At 35.0% G+C, this 19,033-nt stretch overlaps 1 protein-coding gene and 1 long non-coding RNA gene across 4 annotated transcripts in view; one reads left to right on the forward strand and one right to left on the reverse strand.

The window, feature by feature from the left end:
• CNTN5 (contactin 5) overlaps window positions 1-19,033 on the forward strand; it is a 1,343,675-nt gene that overhangs the window by 462,917 nt on the left and 861,725 nt on the right. The window lies entirely within an intron of this gene.
• LOC135967107 (uncharacterized) overlaps window positions 1,618-19,033 on the reverse strand; it is a 149,649-nt gene continuing 132,233 nt past the window's right edge. Inside the window, exon 3 of the long non-coding RNA XR_010580971.2 lies at window positions 1,618-2,063. This is a non-coding gene — a long non-coding RNA (uncharacterized lncRNA). The remainder of the gene's footprint in view (window positions 2,064-19,033) is intronic.

Here is a 19,033-nt window from a genome sequence, read left to right on the forward strand (position 1 = left end):
TTTTTTTTTTTTGATGGAGTCTCGCTTTGTCGCCCAGGCTGGAGTGTTGTGGCGGGATCTCGGCTCACTGCAAGCTCCGCCTCCCGGGTTCCCGCCCTTCTCCTGCCTCATAGCTGGGACTACAGGCACCCACCACCTCGCCCAGCTAACTTTTTTTGTATTTTTACTAGAAACGAGGTTTCAATTTGTTAGCCAGGATGGTCTTGATCTCCTGACCCCGCAATCTGCCCTCCTCGGCCTCCCAAAGTGCTGGGATTACAAGCGTGAGCCACCGCACCCGGTTTTGAGACGGTTGTTAAACCGAGGTAACATGTAAAATGCTTGGTGAAGGTAGCCAAAATATTTTAAAAATTCAAAATAATTTAACTTGTTTGAAAATAAACCATTTTAAGAAAGCTACATAACTTCAGCTATAGAGTGACGTTTCCTACTTTTGAAAATATACATGTGCATTTTATTGATTTTATTTAATAGATATCTTTCTATTACACAGAGCAAATGATTTAATCTATACATTAATGTACATTTAACCTGAAAATATTTTGTAGCTAATGTTTTAGATTCTTTTTGGTTTGTTTTAAATTGTGTTTGGGATTTCTTTTAGCCCCTAAACACTAAATTGTTTGAATGAATAGAGAAATAAAATAGAACCCATTCATCAAAATGAACACTAATGCAAATAGCATATATTAAAATGTAAAACGATGGATTAAAATTCATATGGCTTTTCTGGTTCCTGGTGAAAATAGAGCATAAAGAAATCAACTGGTCATCCTCTTCTAGTTTCATTAATTCTTATTTTTAATAACCATTTGTTTGTTTAAGACTGTGAATATTGATAACAATGGAAAACAATGACTTTTAATCTATTAGGTTCAGAATACCCTTCACACTGTTTTTTAACTATTTTATAAGAAAATTTTATTTATTATAAAAGATAATCAATAATTTAATAATTTAATTTAAATTTTACTGCTGTCCATTTATTAGTTCTATATGCAGCATAAAAGTCATGCAGTACAGTTCTGGAAAAAAGAAACTCTTTGATTTTTTTTTTAATTCATATCATTCTAGGTAATATAGAGCAGAGCTTTAAAACCCTTGTAAACACTGTAAATGCAGGAAACTAGATAATTTTTCTTGGGAACAAATTTTGAAGGTAGATGAAACTTAAATAATCTAATTATAAATAAGCAATGACCATACTTTTCTTACCTTTACATTTTAAGTCTAGAAATACATAATACCAATCCATTTGGCATAAAGCTAAAATACCACTTTTAATGTGTTAAATATTTTGAAATCTTCTCTTAAAATTCTTAAGTGATGGAACAGGCTCTGATTCTCTAAATATGTATAATAATACTCTACTTAATTAAATTTAGAAAACAAAATTTTATTAATTTTAACCTCCAGCAACAGATGTATATGTTTTGAGATAAAGAAAAAAAAATTTATAGTCTGTTCAAAATTTTAGTTGGCTGACACATTTAATTTTCACAGCTGTTTTTTTTTTTTTTGTCCAGTTTAGTTCATTTTTCTTGTCAGAACTGGATAAAGACCTAATAGACCAAATTTATTCCCAATGGTATAAGAAGAAGGAAAAAGGCTAAACCCTTTATTATAGAACAAAACAGTTTTATTGGATAAAAGTAGAGATACAAAATATAGATAACAGATGACATTTAAGGTTGTTGCTTTTCAATGTTAATCAGATTTGAGATATCTTTGACTCGTTGTAAATAAGCGTCATTTTTCTTGTACATATTAACTATATGATGAAGTATGCGTTGTCTGTAGAGTATGCCTATTAATATAAAATATGCTGTACAACAAATTAAATACTTGCTCTCTCCTTTTATTATCTTCTCCATGCCTTTCCTATGCCAGTTTTGCTTCTTGAAAAGATAAAAATGGCAATCTTTGTCTCCTGTGGAAGTGCCAATAAGTAACCAACATTTGGTCAGGTAAAGAGTATAGGCTTTGGATTCGGACAGCTGTTTCACCGGCTTTCAAGGGCATCTTTGGCAGGATATTTGACCTCTGGGGATCTGTTTCCTTATCTGTAAAACAGGGACATCAGAATTATCAAATTCATAAGATTGTTGTAAGGCTTAAATGACTAAATATCTGTAGAACATATGGAACAACGGCTGGAATAATTATGAATATCATATAAACGTTGGTATTAATTTTACCAGATTCTTGAATGTTTGCGTATTCTTGAGATTCACTGTGTGTTTATTCTTCAGTCGTTGCTTTACAACCTTTTTCTTAACATCTAGAGTATATCTGTCTAACTTCTGTTACTATTGAAATCCATGACTTCTAATATGTGTAGTCATTTTTGTTTTTTCTCCCTGTGAACTGGACCCTAGCGTCTATCCAACTCACATTAGGACCTGACATGTTACAGGCCGTGAGGTATTTCTGTGGCTTACCTAACTAATGATCAACAGTCCTCATTCAACATCAGGGCATCTTTTACCCTACTAAGTTCTAAAAGAATGTTCTATGGAAAGAAGAGAATGCTTTTGGATTCAATGAGAATTCATTGGGGATATTGTGTATCGAAGATAACTATGCAATTCACTTGCATGGGTCCTTGAAACCTTTGAGAAGAATGTGCACCTACTCTCACTCAGCTTACTGCAGTCTATAGTGATGAGACTGGGTTGAAAATTATGCCTATACCATGTCCTATATCTCAGTTCCACACATGATTGGCATTAAAAAAATGAATATTGCCAGTATTGTTTTAGTTTCTACTGGATATCTGCATTCAAAGGTTCTTGCCACAGGGTCTTCAATAACCAGTAATTCTAGTGCCTTTTTGAATATTTATTTTCATCTTTAAAATATTACTTTTCTTTATCTCAGGATATTTCCTCACAGTTATCTATATCATATCATGCTAATTAAAGCCTGACACCATGAATATCAAAATGTCTTTTTAATATGTTTGTAAGCAACCAAATCTTACACAAAATATGTTAGAATGCTCTATTTTCTGAGCCTCTAATAATTTTGTTTTTGTTCTTTTTTACTCCAATCATAGCCCTTTTCCCTTATTCATTGTTATATCCCCAGCATCCCACACTGGTGATCAGTAACATATATTGAATTTTAATGAATATATTTGCTGATGATGTGAGAAATCTTTTAAAATACAAAGCTGATTCTGTTATTCCACTGAGTAAAATATTATAACAACTTAATCACTCAGTATTACCTACAAATTCATTATCATGCAAGAAAAGACTCTTCAAGAGTTGGCCCTGCTTCTTGCTTCAAGCTCCCCGATGATTTCCTTCTCGAAGTGTTGACAACCCACCTTACTTCTCCACCTGAATGAATACATTTGGTTTTCAAGACTCAGTCTAAATATTTATCTTTTTAATTCATCCAAGAGCTAATTATTTTCTCCCCAGTGCTGGAAGTATATTCTGTAGCTAAGCCTATCATAGTCAAGATTCTCTATACTGCAATTATACTATTATATTTCTGTATTTCCTTGGAGGTGATTGTTCAGGGAAGAGATTATATTTTCTTAAATTTTGTGTGATGAGAACATAATCAGTGCACAATGAATGTTATAAGAATGATTTAAGAATTAATAAATAAAGTGATACCTTACTAAGGTTCAACATCCCTAAAATAGTATTTTGGGTCTGAAATTCCTGGTGATTACATATAAAGGAAAAGGTAAATTTTGAGGATTTCAAGGGGAACAATAATTCAATAAAAATGCATTATTAATCTCCCTGTAAACTGAAAATATGAATTATTACACTATACCTTTCCCTTTCAGATACTGAGCAAAGTGATGCAATAAAACATGATTCCTATTAAGTACATAACCAAAATGCTACTTTTAATAAAAATTATTATTTGCCCATAGACAAGATACACATTTTTGAAAGCTGCAAAGAACAGAAAGGTAATTCTACATTGCTTTAAATAATAAAGAAATTATAGTGCAACCTTTAGTATTAGCTTTTCAACTAGTATCATTTTAGCATTTGTATCTATGTTGGATCTGTAACAGTTGAATATTAACAGTTATATTTAAACTTAAATTTCAAAAACCCAGAAGAGTTACTTTTGTATGTAACTTGTGAATTTAATCAGTTGCTTTTTGTTCTTAATGTTTTCAAATGTGAAATGTGACTTTTCAGTAAATGGAAACATTGCATTTACTTTTAAAATATTTAATAAAATCAATTATTTTCTTGAAATAAAAATTGAATCCCTATTCAAAATAGGTCATAGATCTAAATGCAAAATCCAAAAACTATAAAAATCCTAGAAAAGAACATAGGAGAAAACCTAGAACTTGGGTATGGCACTTTTTTTTGTTTGTTTCTTTTTTCCTTTGAGACTAAGTCTTGCTCCTTTGCCCAGGCTGGAGTGCAGTGGCCCGATCTTGGCTCACTGCAAGCTCCACCTCCTGGGTTCACACCATTCCCCTGCCTCAGCCTCCCAACTAGCTGGGACTACAGGCAGCATCACCCCACGCCCAGCTAATTTTTGCATTTTTAGTAGAGACTGAGGTCAGGAGATCGAGACCATCCTGGCTGACACGGTGAAACCCTGTCTCTACTAAAAATACAAAAAAAAAAAAAATTAGCCAGGCACTAGGCACTAACTTATTTAGACAGAACACCAAAGTTGCACTGACTTATTTAGGCAGAACACCAAAGTCATGTTCCATGGAAGAAATAATTAATAACCTGAATTTCACCAAAATTAAAAACTTTTACTCTGTGAAAGATATCAAAAAATGAGACGTCAAGCCACAGACTGGGAAAACATATTTGCAAAACACACATATGCTAAAGGACTTTTATGCAAAATATAAAAATGTCTCTTAAAACTCAAAAACCGAAGTGGGTGGATCACGAGGTCAAGAGACTGAGACCATCCTGGCCAATATGGTGAAACCCGGTCTCTACTAAAAATACAAAAAATTAGCCGAGCGAGGTGGCGGGCACCTGTAGTCCCAGCTACTCGGGAGGCTGAGGCAAGAGAATGGTGTGAACCGGAAGGCGGATCTTGCAGTGAGCTGAGATCGCGCCTCAGCCTGGCAACAGAGTGAGACTATGTCTCAAAAAAAAGTTTTAGAGCAGGAAGAAAAGGAAGTAAAGTGCACTTGGAAGAGGGCCAAGCTGGCAACTTGAGAAATTCAAGTGCACAGTTTGACCTTTGATTTGGGGTTTTATACATTGCCATTCTTCATGAGCAGTGGCCTGCTGGTACTTGAGAGGGGTCTCATGCACAGAGTCACTGTGTGTTTACTGGAGTTCTGCGCATGCTAACTTGAGGCATTTTTCCCTTACCAGTTGAGTGTTTCTAGAAGAACGTCCTATACCAGCTAAACTCGACGATTTTGTTTCTTAGTGCATACTCATAAGCCCACTCACCCAACTCGGGAGATCTTGTTGGGAAGATGCTGCTCACTAGTGTCAGGTGTTTCTATTAGGAGACTCCCTGGTGCCAGTTGTGACCAATTATTATTTTAGTGAGAAAGCGTAACAACCGCCTGACCATCACCTGATGATCTCCTGACACTTCTGGTTGGCCAGAGTTGTGGGGTTGGGGGGGTGTGCTCTAATGACATTTTTCACAGAAATAGAAAAAAAAAAAAAAAGTAAAATTAGTATAGAAGCACAAAAGGTGACAAAGTGAGAGTACCGAGAAAATAAACTGGGCTAAGCACAGTCTCTTCAGCGAATGGTGCTAAGAAAAGTAGATATCCATATGCAGAAAAATTAAACTAGATCCCTGCATTGTCACCCTATATGAAAATTAAAATAGATAAAAGGCCCTAAATGTAAGACCCAAAACTATAAAACTAGTAGAAGAAAATACACATGAAATGCTTTAGGATCTTAGTCTGAAAAAAGATTTGATGGATAAGACCTCAAAGCACAGGCAACAAAAGCAAAAATAAATAAATGGAATTATATCTAACTAAAATACTACATAACAAAGGAAACAATCAATAGAATGAAATAACAATTATCTGATGAGGATTAATATCCAGAATATACAAAGAACTCAGAAAGCTCAAAAGCAAAAAATAAAAACAAACAATACAATTAAAAATGTGTGAATTATCTGAATATACATTTGTTAAGAGATACAAATGGCCAACAAATATATGCAAAAAAGTTCAACAACACCAATCATGAGGGAAATGTAAATCAAAACCACAATGAGGTATCATCTCACCCTTATTAGAATAGCATTTATCAAAAAGACAAAAAATAACAAACGCTGGTGATGATGTGGAGAAAAGGAAACTCATATACCCTGTTGATGGGAATGTAAACTACTACAGCCACTGTGGAGAACAGCATGAAAGTTCCGCAGAAAAAAACTATAAACATTGTTACCATTTGATCTAGCAATGCCACTACTGGGCATTTATTCAAAGGAAAGTAATCAGTATATCTTAAAGACATCTACAGCTCTATGTTTGTTATAGTATTATTCGCAACAACCAATATGTGTTCATTGTTGGACAACCTATGTGTTGGACAACCTAGGTGTACAAGAATGGATGAATGAATAAGGAAAATGGAGGGTATAGACACAACAGAATACTATTCAGATTAAAATAAAAAAAGTGAAATAATCATTCTCCGTTGCACGAATGGAACTGAAGACATTATGTTAAGTGAAATAAGCCTGGAACACAAAATTAAATACCACCTGTTCTCATTCACATTCATATATGGAATCAAAAAAACATACAACAACAAAACACTTGATCTCCTAGAAGTAAAAAGTAGAACAGAAGATACTAGAGATTGGGAAGGGCAGGGGAGAGGGGAGCATTGGGAAATATCTGTTAAAGGATACACAAGATATTTGTTGCGGCTAGATAGGAGGAATAAGTGCCAGTGTCTTGTAGCTCTGTAGATGACTATAGTTATCAATAATACATAGTTTCAAATAGCTAGAAGTAGGATATTGAATGCTCCCAACATGAAGAAGTAGTAAATATTTGAGATGGATATGCTAATTACTCTGATCTGATCACTAGACATTACATTTATTTGAACATCACCATTAACTCCATAAAAATGTACATTATGAGTCAATTAAACATTTTTGAAAATTACAAAAGCAACCCCCCCCAAAATTGTTAAAATAAATGGGGGTAAGCGATTTCCATGGATTAGTGGGGAGAGAGCGAGAAATAGGCAGAGCACAAAGGGTTTTAGGGGAATGGAACTATTCTGTATGTTACTAAAGTGGTAACTATGTGTCATTATATATTTTTCAAAAGCCACAGAATGTACAACACTAAAAGTGAACTGTAATGTAAATTATGATCTTTGGAGATAATGATTTGTCAGTATAGGCTCATCAATTGTAACATATGTACCATTGTATTTTGGGATGTTGACAATACAGAAGGTTGTACATGTGTGAGGACAGGGGACATAAAGGAACTCTCTAAACTCTGTAATTAATTTTACTGTGAACCTAAAAATGCTCTAAAGTTTATTGATTAATAAAAGCATTCAGCTGAATAAAAATATATACTAGGAATAAATGAGATTTTCTCTGTTTAGTCAGAATGATTTAAACTTGAAAAGGCAAACAGACAAAAAAACGCTGAATTTCTGTCTTAATATTATTATGTCCAATTTGTAGTTTGGACATCTTTACAACCATGAAACTTCTCACAATATTCTTTATTTCCACTCTAAAATTATGGAGAAATAATGAGTATAATGTTCGATGTATTCATTCATAGTAGGCAGTCAAGCAATCGGTTTTCGTTTACTTGGTTTGGAAAATCTATTAAAACCTTTGTCTGTAATCATGGATGAATAATTACACAAACTGTTTTGTCTCTGAATTCTATACATTACCCTTACAATTAATATGAATCTTCTGGGCTCGGTTATCCCACTGTTGAATTCTACAACTTTTTCCTATTTTCTCTTTCCTAGAGAGTTTATTGTTACTGTATAATAGGTTGAGGAAGTGTTTTAGTTCATTCTTATAGTTTATTTGGCCTTTTCTGCTTTTATGAGTTCAATTCAGTTAATAGTATTTGTTTAAAATGCCTGCTTTAATCTTTTTCAGATATGTCTAGACCAAGTTGATGTCTTTCATTGAGCATATCAACTTTTAATAAACTAATTTCGATACTCTGACTTGCTGCCAAAATTATATAATAATAGTTTCCATTATGCATTATACTCTTGTCTATGCCCATGTCTCTACCAGGAAAAGTAAGCTTTGAAAAGCTCCTACTGTATATTGTTTATTCTCTAAATCTTTGCATCCTAGCATAGCACATAACATATAATGGGTTCCCAGAAATTTGTTTAGATAATAGTCAGTATATTATTCCCTTTTAGAAGAGTTTATTTAATGTAAATTACTGTGAGTAAATGATGGTTTAATGTGAATTAAAATGATGATTATTTTTCAGTTAACTGTAAAATTGAAATATAAAACACAAAAGAACTCGGTGAAAATAAAACCTAAAAAGGTAGTTTAGATTTTCAAGAGTTTTAAAAACTATTTCTTTCAAATGCAAAAACTGGACTGTTGATTTTTTGTGTTGTTGTTGTTGTCCTCCTAACTTCAAAAGCATTACTTTGATCAATATTGGCTTTTGAAACAGAGTGCAGAGGTTAACCGTAAATTATAAAGTGGGGAAGGAATGATGACATAGATCTATTTTCTTGCTACACAAAAAAAGAGATTAGAATTATTTTTATTGGCTATAAAATGATGGGAAAGAAGGCTTATAGACAATGAGCTATATTATACAATCCCCAAATAAGGGAATTTAAGGGGACATAGGAACTGCATCTGTCTTTTCCTTTGGTATTTTTGGAAGAGTCAGCCTGAAAGAACACACTGCAACAACATGGCTGGCCATATTACAGTAAAAGTGCCAAGTGAACAGATGTTGGCAGAGAGAAGGTCAAGGAAGTACCTAAATTCTACATCAGTTCTGACAGATCACGGAAGACTTTTAGTTTGGTTGGTTCAAGTGGAGAACTGAGTGTTACCATCATGTGTCCACCATGTTTTCAAGTGAAGTGACTATACAGCAAGGCTGACACATTAACTAAAGGGTAGGATGTAAGTGTGAACCTGACGACCATCAGAAGAAGGATCCTCTAGGGAAATTTATTCAACAAAGGAAACTGATGAATTCCTAGGAACCACACTTTTTTTCTGGCTTCTGCACTGTGATTACTTATGTAATAAAGCAGGTGACTGCAGTGAAATTATCACAAATAAGATACTTCTTGTCTGATGCCAAGATCTTATCAGTGGATAAATGTTGGATGAGAGTACGGATGAAGCAAATGCAAATATTCACATATAATCTGGGAAGCCAGACATCCTGCAGACGAATTTACAAAATCAAACTTAATAGTCTTTGATGAAAACATCCTCATGAAGAGTTCTTTTTTCTTTACGTTGTGTTTCTTTTCAGTGTCCCTAATACATTTTCCTTCTAGCACACATCACTTGGATCATCTCCATTCTGCACATAAACAAAAGCTAAAAACATGAAATATCAAGAATGTCTTAATTTATTTTCAACCAGAAGATCCCTTTATTCCTATGAAAATTTGCCTATTGCTTCTCCAAAACCCAGCTCCCCATAACAAAATATATAAATTAAAGCAACTTTTAATGAGTTAAGAGTAAGTTCGCTCCCAGTCACCTAAATGGGTTTGTACATGCCATATAATCACGTAGCCAAGAGGGCTTACTCAAGTGTTATGAAAGAGTGGGTGAAGATTCACCCCACAGTAAATATAACTAATTATAAGTTAATTGTATTTGATCTCTAGGATCATTGTATTTAATCCTACAATAATAAATATATTTTGCATTAGCTGCTATCATGAACAATTTCCAAATGCCAGAGGGATTAATCAAATGAAAGATTATTTCTTATTTATTTATTTATTTTTTTCTTACTTAACTATCTGATGCTATGAGGAATCTCTTCTAAGAATCTCCAAGAAGTTTGTTTTTCTTTTAGACATGGATTCTCACTCTGTCGTACAGGCTGGAGTGCAGTGGCGCGATCTCAGCTCACTGGAACCTCCGCCTCATGGGTCAAACTATTTTCCTGCCTCAGCCTCCTGAGTAGCTGGGACTACAGGGGCGCACCACCACGCCTGGCTAATTTTTGTATTTTTAGTAGAGACAGGGTTTCACCATGTTGGTCAGGCTGGTTTCGATCTCCTGACCTCGTGAACCGCCTGCCTTGGCCTCCCAAAGTGCTGGGATTACAGGCATGAGCCACCATTTTTAAGAACTTCCAGGCTCCAGAATCTTTCTACTGTGTGGCTTTCTTATCTCAAAATCTTCACTGCTAACCACTAGTATGGAGGCTAGGTCCTCAGCCACGAATCTTAAAAGAAATTCTCAGGGCCGAGAGAAAAGTTGGATATATCACCACTTTCTACATTCTATCTGCATCCAGAACTAGTTATAGTGTACCAATTTAATTACATAGAATTGTGGAAAGTGAAATCTTCCTGTATACACTGCAAGAGAAAACAAAATTGATGAGAATCTATGCAATCATTTTACCAAAACTCCACACATTCTGACTTTGCCACATGCCAGGACAGGATAGATTGCTTCTCCTTGGAGGATCAGTCACATAATTAACACAAATTTGTGTGGGAGTTCATTGAAAGATACTGAAAAAGAGGGGAAAGTGAGCATTGTTCTGAATACTGGAAGTCTTACTTTAGTATGAAAAGCAAACGGAAAGTACTAGACTACTATTTTTGAATCTCAGTAGAATGCCGTATGCTATCGCCTCTGTCAAACAAGAGCAGAAGGTCTCAAGAGAGTCTACTCTATGATTTGCCAAGGATAAAAAAATACTTTTTTTTTTTTTCTAAAACATAAATACCCTTGCTTTTCTTTTCTCTTTATTCTTAATTGCATTTGTACAATTGACTACTTTCTTTCACTTTGGAGTTTTCTAGATTTAGAGACATTTCTTTCAGACCATACAAGTGCCAGTCAAATGCTGTCTTTGTAGTCAACTTGCTAAATTACAGGTAACTCAGCCCAAAAGTAGGTTAAGTGGCATTCAGGTGAGTTCGCATTACCCTAGAGAGTAACTGGATAAAAATCAGCCTTCAAATGCAATAGAGTGTTATTTATTCTGGTATATAAGCATGTAAACATGACAAAGTGAAGCTGTTAAAACAATGAAACTATGATTCCCCTAAAGATTTAGAGCACCATTTAATATTTTACAACACGAGGCTTACTCTTAACAGTATCTGACTTTGTCATATATATATTTTAACTTCTCATTCTCTCTAGTGGTTCCTGGCTTTAAGGAACCTCAAATAAAGCGTTGCTTTATTTACTAATACTGACACCTGTGAATAATGAAGGCATAATATCTGAGATAATTTGTTCTCACTTGGAGTCCCTATTAAATTATAGAGTCTATGTATTATTTTAACATATCAGGGGTCCGACTAAGGTACTATTTATGAGTTGTGAAGCAAGACATCCATTCTGTAGCATGGAGTCTGCCAGGAGTTTGTACACCATAGAAGGAATTCAAGAAAGTACAGATGTTATCATATTCCTACTGCAGACCTCTTGCCAGGGAGAATGTGGGAGAGCAAGTGATGAAACAGCAAAAGTGAGAGTGAAAGTGAGAGGGAAAGAGAGACTGAGAGAGACTGAGAAAGAGAGGGAATGAATGTAAAATAGGAAAACATTTTAAAAAGGACGATAAATACTTTTGCATATGATGGGGGATTGAAACAAGTACCTTGATCTTAAATTTTAATGTTTAACATCCATTTAACTCTTTCATTATATCTGGACATATTCACCCCTAGAATTCAGACACATTATTTCACTTCTTAGATTTCTTATTTGGTAATATGATGACTACACAGAAACAGAATTACTAAGTTTTATTTCAAAAATGTATTGGGGAATTATATTTAATATGTTTATACCTTACAAATAATAATAAGTCATTCTGTGATATTAATGATATTAATTAGTCTTAATATTATAAGAAAGTAGTGCTAAATATGACATTATTCAGACAATTATTCACTATTTTTGACCAACTCAAGAAGCATAATTTAGGTGTTCATCATTTGAACATTAAGTTATTACATAAATTTATCTTTTTCTCCACATCATGATTCTGTAGATTATTACATAAATTCATGATTAAGGGAAAACAAAGTAATCTGCTTACAAATATAATTTTTATTTGACCATGAAGTCCATACATAATTATTTAGCGGAGAATACCAGTGTCTCACAATTCACTTTTAGTGTACTCTTCTTACTTTGTAAATATCATGCAGTAAAATAATAGATTATTTTTCAGTGTGTGTTCCCCAGAAATTGTAGTCGGAGACAGAATGCTTAGTCACTGTTAACTTATTAGGTATTGTGATCCCAGTGAGTAGAAGTGAGGCTCAGGAAGGTGAAGTGAGTTAGGAGGGGAGCCAACATGAGGCTGTAGTATTAGCAAGCTGCCTGCTGATTGCATGACGCCTTAGGATGTCCCCAAAGAAACCAGAAATTTACCTCTTCTAAGTTTATATGCGGTGGCCACCATGTGATGTGTGAAGTGGAACAATTTATCCATGGTTTCCTATCTCTCATTGATAAAAGCTTTGCTCCACTGAGTGTTAACTCCCAAATACTTCTGAGTCCCGTGGAGTCATCCTGAGGGAATCCTCTGGGCAGGAGCTGCAGGCATGAGGCACAGTTGTGTAAGCTGCCCTTGTGTGGGGTTACTGAGAGCCCACACAGACCTAACCACTATCGGGAAAGCTAAAACAGAATACTGGTAAGGCCTGGGAGAGCTCGAGTGGCGCATGTGGGAAGAATACTATATTCCAGATAGCACAGCATGGATGCAGTACTGCCCTCCACTGCTAGCTTCCATACTGTAGTCTGGGGCCTCCACAGTTGTGAGAACAATGTACCCTCCTTTATTTTCCAAGCAATGAAGGGGATATTGGGGATGCAAATTCAATCATACCTTCAAGGAGTTAGGTTTCCTCAGTCTTGGAAACGAGTAAGAGACAAGAATCATAAAATCAAGCTACAGCCTTTACTGCTACATCTGGCCTAACCTGACATCATTGTCAATATATATTATCTTTCTAATCTCAACACTGTTCTAGATTCCCCTCACCCTTTCTAGTACCTTGGATAGTCTATATGTTTACTAGTGGGGTGACCTCAGACCTCTATTCTTGAGAGGTCTGAGACTGTATTAACCTTGTATTTGTTAGGCCGTGTTGGCTGGAATTCCCATATAGTGGTTCAGCAGGCCAGGCAGGGTAGTGCCAAGAGTTGTGCCAGAGAATTCCCTGAGTTCCAGTTTTTATTCCTATTGTCTTGCCTTCAGAGCAACAAGGCTAATTTTCCTGGTAATAAGATTGCTAACATACTGTCAAAAGGGACTTAAGGTGAATTGATTATATTTGGAGGTCAATGATCAGAGGAATCCTTACAATGACTCCTCGTGAAAGTATTTATTCCTTAGTAACCAGGCCTCTAGCATAGAAGAGTCTGAGATTTCCAGAGTGGGAGACACACAGATCCCACAAGGTGGATACTGACAGTTAAGGTAGGAGGGATCAATCCTGTTTCCACTCATTGTTTCTGAGACAATATGTATTGGGATTATATTAATAATTCATCGAATATGCATCTAGAAGCATAGCATTTCAATTCTGCTGCATATTTCCTTGAAACGGAATCTTAACTGAGGCTTTACCAGGCCAGTTATCTAACTATTAGGCTTGCTGTCTCAATGAGGAACATGAAATCACCAGTACATTTTGTGTTCATGTGCCTATGGTCATAGATTTTTGTCAGAAAATGGTCCCCTTGTTCTAATGCCGTGCCATGTGGTATTGCATATTAAAAGATCAAATATTTTGTAAGTCCTTGGATGGTGGTACAAGTAGGAATCACAGGAAGGAAAGATAAGTCGTTATCCTGAAGGGATTTGAAGCTGTTAAAGAGCTGTCCCATCTTGGGTAGAAGAAGTCATATAACCAACCTGAAGCCTGATTCCTTGTCAACAGAGAAGGATCATTTTTAGTACCTGTTGTTGGAAATTCAGAACATCAAACAATGCAGTAGATACATTGTATTTGTTGAGGAGAACCATCTGTTGGGTTCATGCTATTTGTGCCATTAAAGACACTCTGTTCATGGGCCCATTGTTCAAACATTGCGGGGTGGGTGGGGTGAAGACAGACATTGGCTGACATTTATGTGATGGGTCATGTTCATTCATTGTCAAAAAAGTCTCCTCTGTAAGTTGATGCTCTCTGGTGATCATTATGAAAAACAAAGATCTACATATTTTGTGACAATAGCCACGTCAGTCACCTCTTTAATAGACCTTCTTACTCCTAATCTTCCAATCTTGCTTCATTCAGGCCTTTAAACTGGAAGAATTTTTTTTTTTTCTGTCTCAGGAATCAAGCTTATATTTACCTCAGCATTCTTTTTTTTTCTAACTTTCTGTGATGACTAATATAACATATTCATATGCTAAAATCTTCTGAAAAGATATACCTCAACGGAAAGTGATTAGTGCTATAGTGATGTGATAGTCGAGAATCTAGTTTATTATTATTAATTTTAAAATTTGGTGTTGTTCTGTGTAGGAGAGAAAAAGTAAGATATTTTCCTTATCCATTGCAAGGGTCATGGCTGAGACCCCTATACCAAAAGACACATTAACAAGAGAAAAGCGTAACAAATTCATTTAATGTCATGTTTACATGACACAGGTTATTCAAAAATGAAGACTCAAAGAAACAGGAAAAGCTGTATATTTTTTATGGTTGAATTTGGGGAAGGGAAGCCAGGCATGCAGAATTGTGAAGGAACAAAATGGATATGATCTCATGGTAGTAAAATGAAGAGGGGACACAGCGAGGACTGTTTGTTCAGATTCTTCTTGGCATCTTTGTCTTCAGTTCAGAGATGAGGACATGTTTTCCTCTGGGAACAGGAAGAGTCCCTCTGGAATGAGTAACTTTTAGACTCTTTTAAAGGAAGGTCAGATAATTCTTTAATGGTTTGTTTCAGGGGAGAAAAGGAGGAGACCATGTGAAAGACCTTCCTGCTTCTACTACTTCCTCAGATGCCAAGGCACCATATTTTTGGATAGCATGTCCTGAACCTCATCACTTTGTTTGTATTTTTAAATTATATAGTTGATGATATTTAAGTTTTACAAAAGTCATCTGAAATAGTTAAGTTTGTTTCTTTCTTTTTGAAGACAAAATAGCCTAAAGAATGAATTGGAATTCAAAGTTGGTTTAAGTCACAGGTTCAAAAGATGAAGTCAGCATAATGATAACAATTAATCTTAGCAAACGCTAAAGCAGTGTATAAAGTACTTTTATTTGGGCTCATTTCATTCACCCAACCAACAACTCTAATAAATGCCTTGAGTATTTTCATTTTCTAGGTCAGTTATTGAGTATCAGTAATTCTATACCTTTTGCCATAATGAGCAGTAGCTCAAACCAATGCTGTCTAATTCCAAATCCAGGGATCTTGAAAATATATTAAGTTTATAAATGCAGTTAGCAAATATTAATGGAGAAACTTAAATGACAGAGATACAGCAGTGACTCAAACAAATTCCATTTCTAGTGGAGATTCAAAATAAATAAATACATATATAATATGATATGAGTAAAATTAAGTGTTAAGAAGAAAAATAAAGCAGGGTAAAGAGATAGACAGAAGCAGAGGAGGATTGAGGTGTTCAAGGAAGTTCCACCTGAGCAAATGTCATTTGAGCAAATTATTGGTCCGTGTATTTTTTAACAAATAGAAAGTTAAAGGATTTACTTACCTTACATGTGCTGTGTAGCTCTCATTGTTATAATCATGGAATGTAATGTGACATTTAAATTTCTATAAGATTTTACCAAGATTTACTAAATGTAGTAAACTTCAAAAGCAATCTATATAGTCATGTAGAATTGGAATTAAAATTGAATTTAATAACAATATTAAATTTTATACTCATTCTGATATTGGTAGCTATTGGTAGATGTTATTAATTTTCTGTTGGTCATTTATTATAGGAAAAATAAGTATTGCAGAAAGTTGTTTTCCTGAGAATTAAAATCTATAGAGATGCCTCCACATTTATTTAATTTTGATGTAGTACCACTCTGAGACATTTATGTCAGAGCTTTCGAATTCTTCCCTGGATCTGATGAGACTCCATAGTATTCTACCAAATTTAGAAGTAATCAACTCCATGTGGCAAACCAAAGCCCAAACGAAATGTCTCCTAATCTTTAGACTAACGTGTCTACTCAGAGTTTAAGGTGTAACTCCAAAATAATGGAGTTGCAATACCCTTTTACTTTCTCATCAGGCTATATTAAGCTAGTAGACCTAAAACAGATTTAATCCTAAAATATATCCATTTGTCTAACATATTTAATAGCAAGGCTAAATCCTTTAAACTGTATACCTTTTATCCTCATTGGAATAAATAATTGCTTCACAATATACTAACAGTTTTTAGATCTTGAATTTAAAAGGTGAAGAAAATCTTGCTACTTTCTCGTAATGGGGCCCCAGGAAGCTGATGTAACTTTAATGCCTGAAGAAAAACACCATAGGGATTCTTAAAAAAAAAAAAAAAAAAGTCTACTCTGGAAATAGAAGTTTTACATAGGTTTTCCCAGGCTATTAGCCCTGGACGGTCTGTGATAATTAGCTTACCACAGATGACTATGATGAGGAGTCACATGGTTTCTTATATAGCTGAACCAGTGCAGGCTAACCAAGCTGGTGGGCATGCCCTCATTTCTAGCTCCAAGTAAAGGTGTCATTTGATTTTCCAGTGCTGTATAATTATTGTTTCTTCCCAGGATATTAATCTTGACCTTAGGGAATCGGAGTTCTAAATGAAAGCCTACTTAAAAAAATGATAGAACAATATCTGATCATTTTTTCCACACATTTTCAAAGACATCAGATTCTTGCTCATATTTTGTGATAATTAATTATAATTTGTACAAAGGTAGTCATTTTCCAATATAAACTTTTATAGATAAAATCAAAAACACTAAAAAGTGTTGATACAGGGTCTTAATATTTTAAAATTACCACACATGTATATCTCCAATACCTTTATTTAAATCATCTGGGCCGGGCATGGTGGCTCACGCCTGTAATCCCAGTACTTTGAGAGGCTGAAGCGGGAAGATCACGAGGTCAAGAGTTCAACATCAGCCTGACCAACATGGTGAAAACTTGTTTCTACTAAAAATACAAAAAAATTAGCCAGGCATGGTGGCATGCACCTGTAATCTCAGCTACTCAGGAGGCTGAGGCAGGAGAATCACTTGAACCCGGGAGGCGGAGGTTGTAGTGAACTGAGATCGTGCCACTGCACTCCAGCCTGGGCAACAGAGACAGACTTTGTCTCAAAAATTAAAAATAAATAAATAAATAAATAAATCATCACTTCATATATTGCTAAAGGTAAGCCATTTGCCGTGTACCTATCTTATGAGATATGCTTTCTGGAATTAGCCAGGCTTTGGTATGGCCCACTCACCTAGAAATCAAAGACTTTCTTGGCTTCTGAGGAGGCTTTTCTGAGTAGGCCTTTTAGAGCATCAACTCCAATTTTGTAAGAGGAAATATATACCAAAGTCACACTAGCACGTACATAAAGGCCATGGTATATCATGGAATGAAGATTGCATTTTCCTCTGAATGTAATGAAGGCTTTCTGGCAGTAGAGAGCTTTATCCTTTAAAAAAAAAAGCAACTTTGATAGCAGGGTAGAGAATAAATTAGAGAAGGGGGACTGTTTTAATTTAGAAGAGCAATTTAGAGGATGGTGTGCAAATATAGAAAATAGAGAAGACTTAATCTAAGGCAGTAAGAAGAGCAGAGCGAGACTTGAAAGATAGAAGATAAAACCAATATAATATGGTGACTGATTGAGGGACTGAGAAAGAAGAAAATGTTCATTGTACTGGCTTGAGTGACTGAGTGACTGAATGCATCACTTACTGACATGGGAATTATATATTGAAGGAAAGAAGAGCAATGTGGGAAAGAGTACATGTCTTTGTTTAAGCACATTAATTTAAAACGTCTATGATATATCCAAGTGTAAATGTTTTGTGAACTGTTTATTATCTTGGAGTACAATAGGCTGTGATAGAGATTTTGGAGTCAGTGATTTTTTATATATGCTTTTAAAATCACAATAATAGAAGTATTCATGCATCTATTTTTGATGGAGAAGAGTAAGGAGGACTGAGGTCACATTCTGTGAAGTTTAACATTTAAGTGATGTGTCAAAGACTAGGAACCCATGAAAATGATTTATTGTAATTATTTATTTTATTTTATTTTTTGAGATGGGGTCTCACTCTGTCTCCAGGCTGGAGTGCAGTGGTCAGATCTTGGCTCACTGCAATGAAAATGATTTTTTTAAGTGATCAGAAAGGTGGGATGAAATCTAAAATGCCTTGACCTCATAAATCAAAGGAGAAGAATGTTTTCCACCTTCTAATTTTTAATATAGTACTTGACACATTAAAAATTTCACCATGTATTGAGAGAAATCCAGTTCAATTGTCAGGTCTTACCTAATGTAAGTTTCCTATAAAGTATATGGGAACAGCAAATGAAGGAACATTTGTAAAGGCATACACATAATTCCCAGATATATCGGTGGCTGTCTAGCAAGATGCTGAGGAAATGAAATGCAGGCATTAAACAAATTCTGTTCTCTACTACTTAAAATCATATAAGATACTCTAGATGATGTATTTGAGTGAAAGATGCATAGCAATCTCTGTGAAGTTGTTAGGATGCCTTCTCAAGAGATGGTGAGTAACTGGGGTTGTATGTTGTGAAAACACTCTCCATTCATAAGTAACTATGGATTTTCATACGTTTCAGCCTGTATAAAGTCAACCCTAAATGTAGACCTCTG

Source organism: Macaca fascicularis, chromosome 14, assembly GCF_037993035.2.
Source record: "Macaca fascicularis isolate 582-1 chromosome 14, T2T-MFA8v1.1".
NCBI lineage: Eukaryota > Metazoa > Chordata > Mammalia > Primates > Cercopithecidae > Macaca > Macaca fascicularis.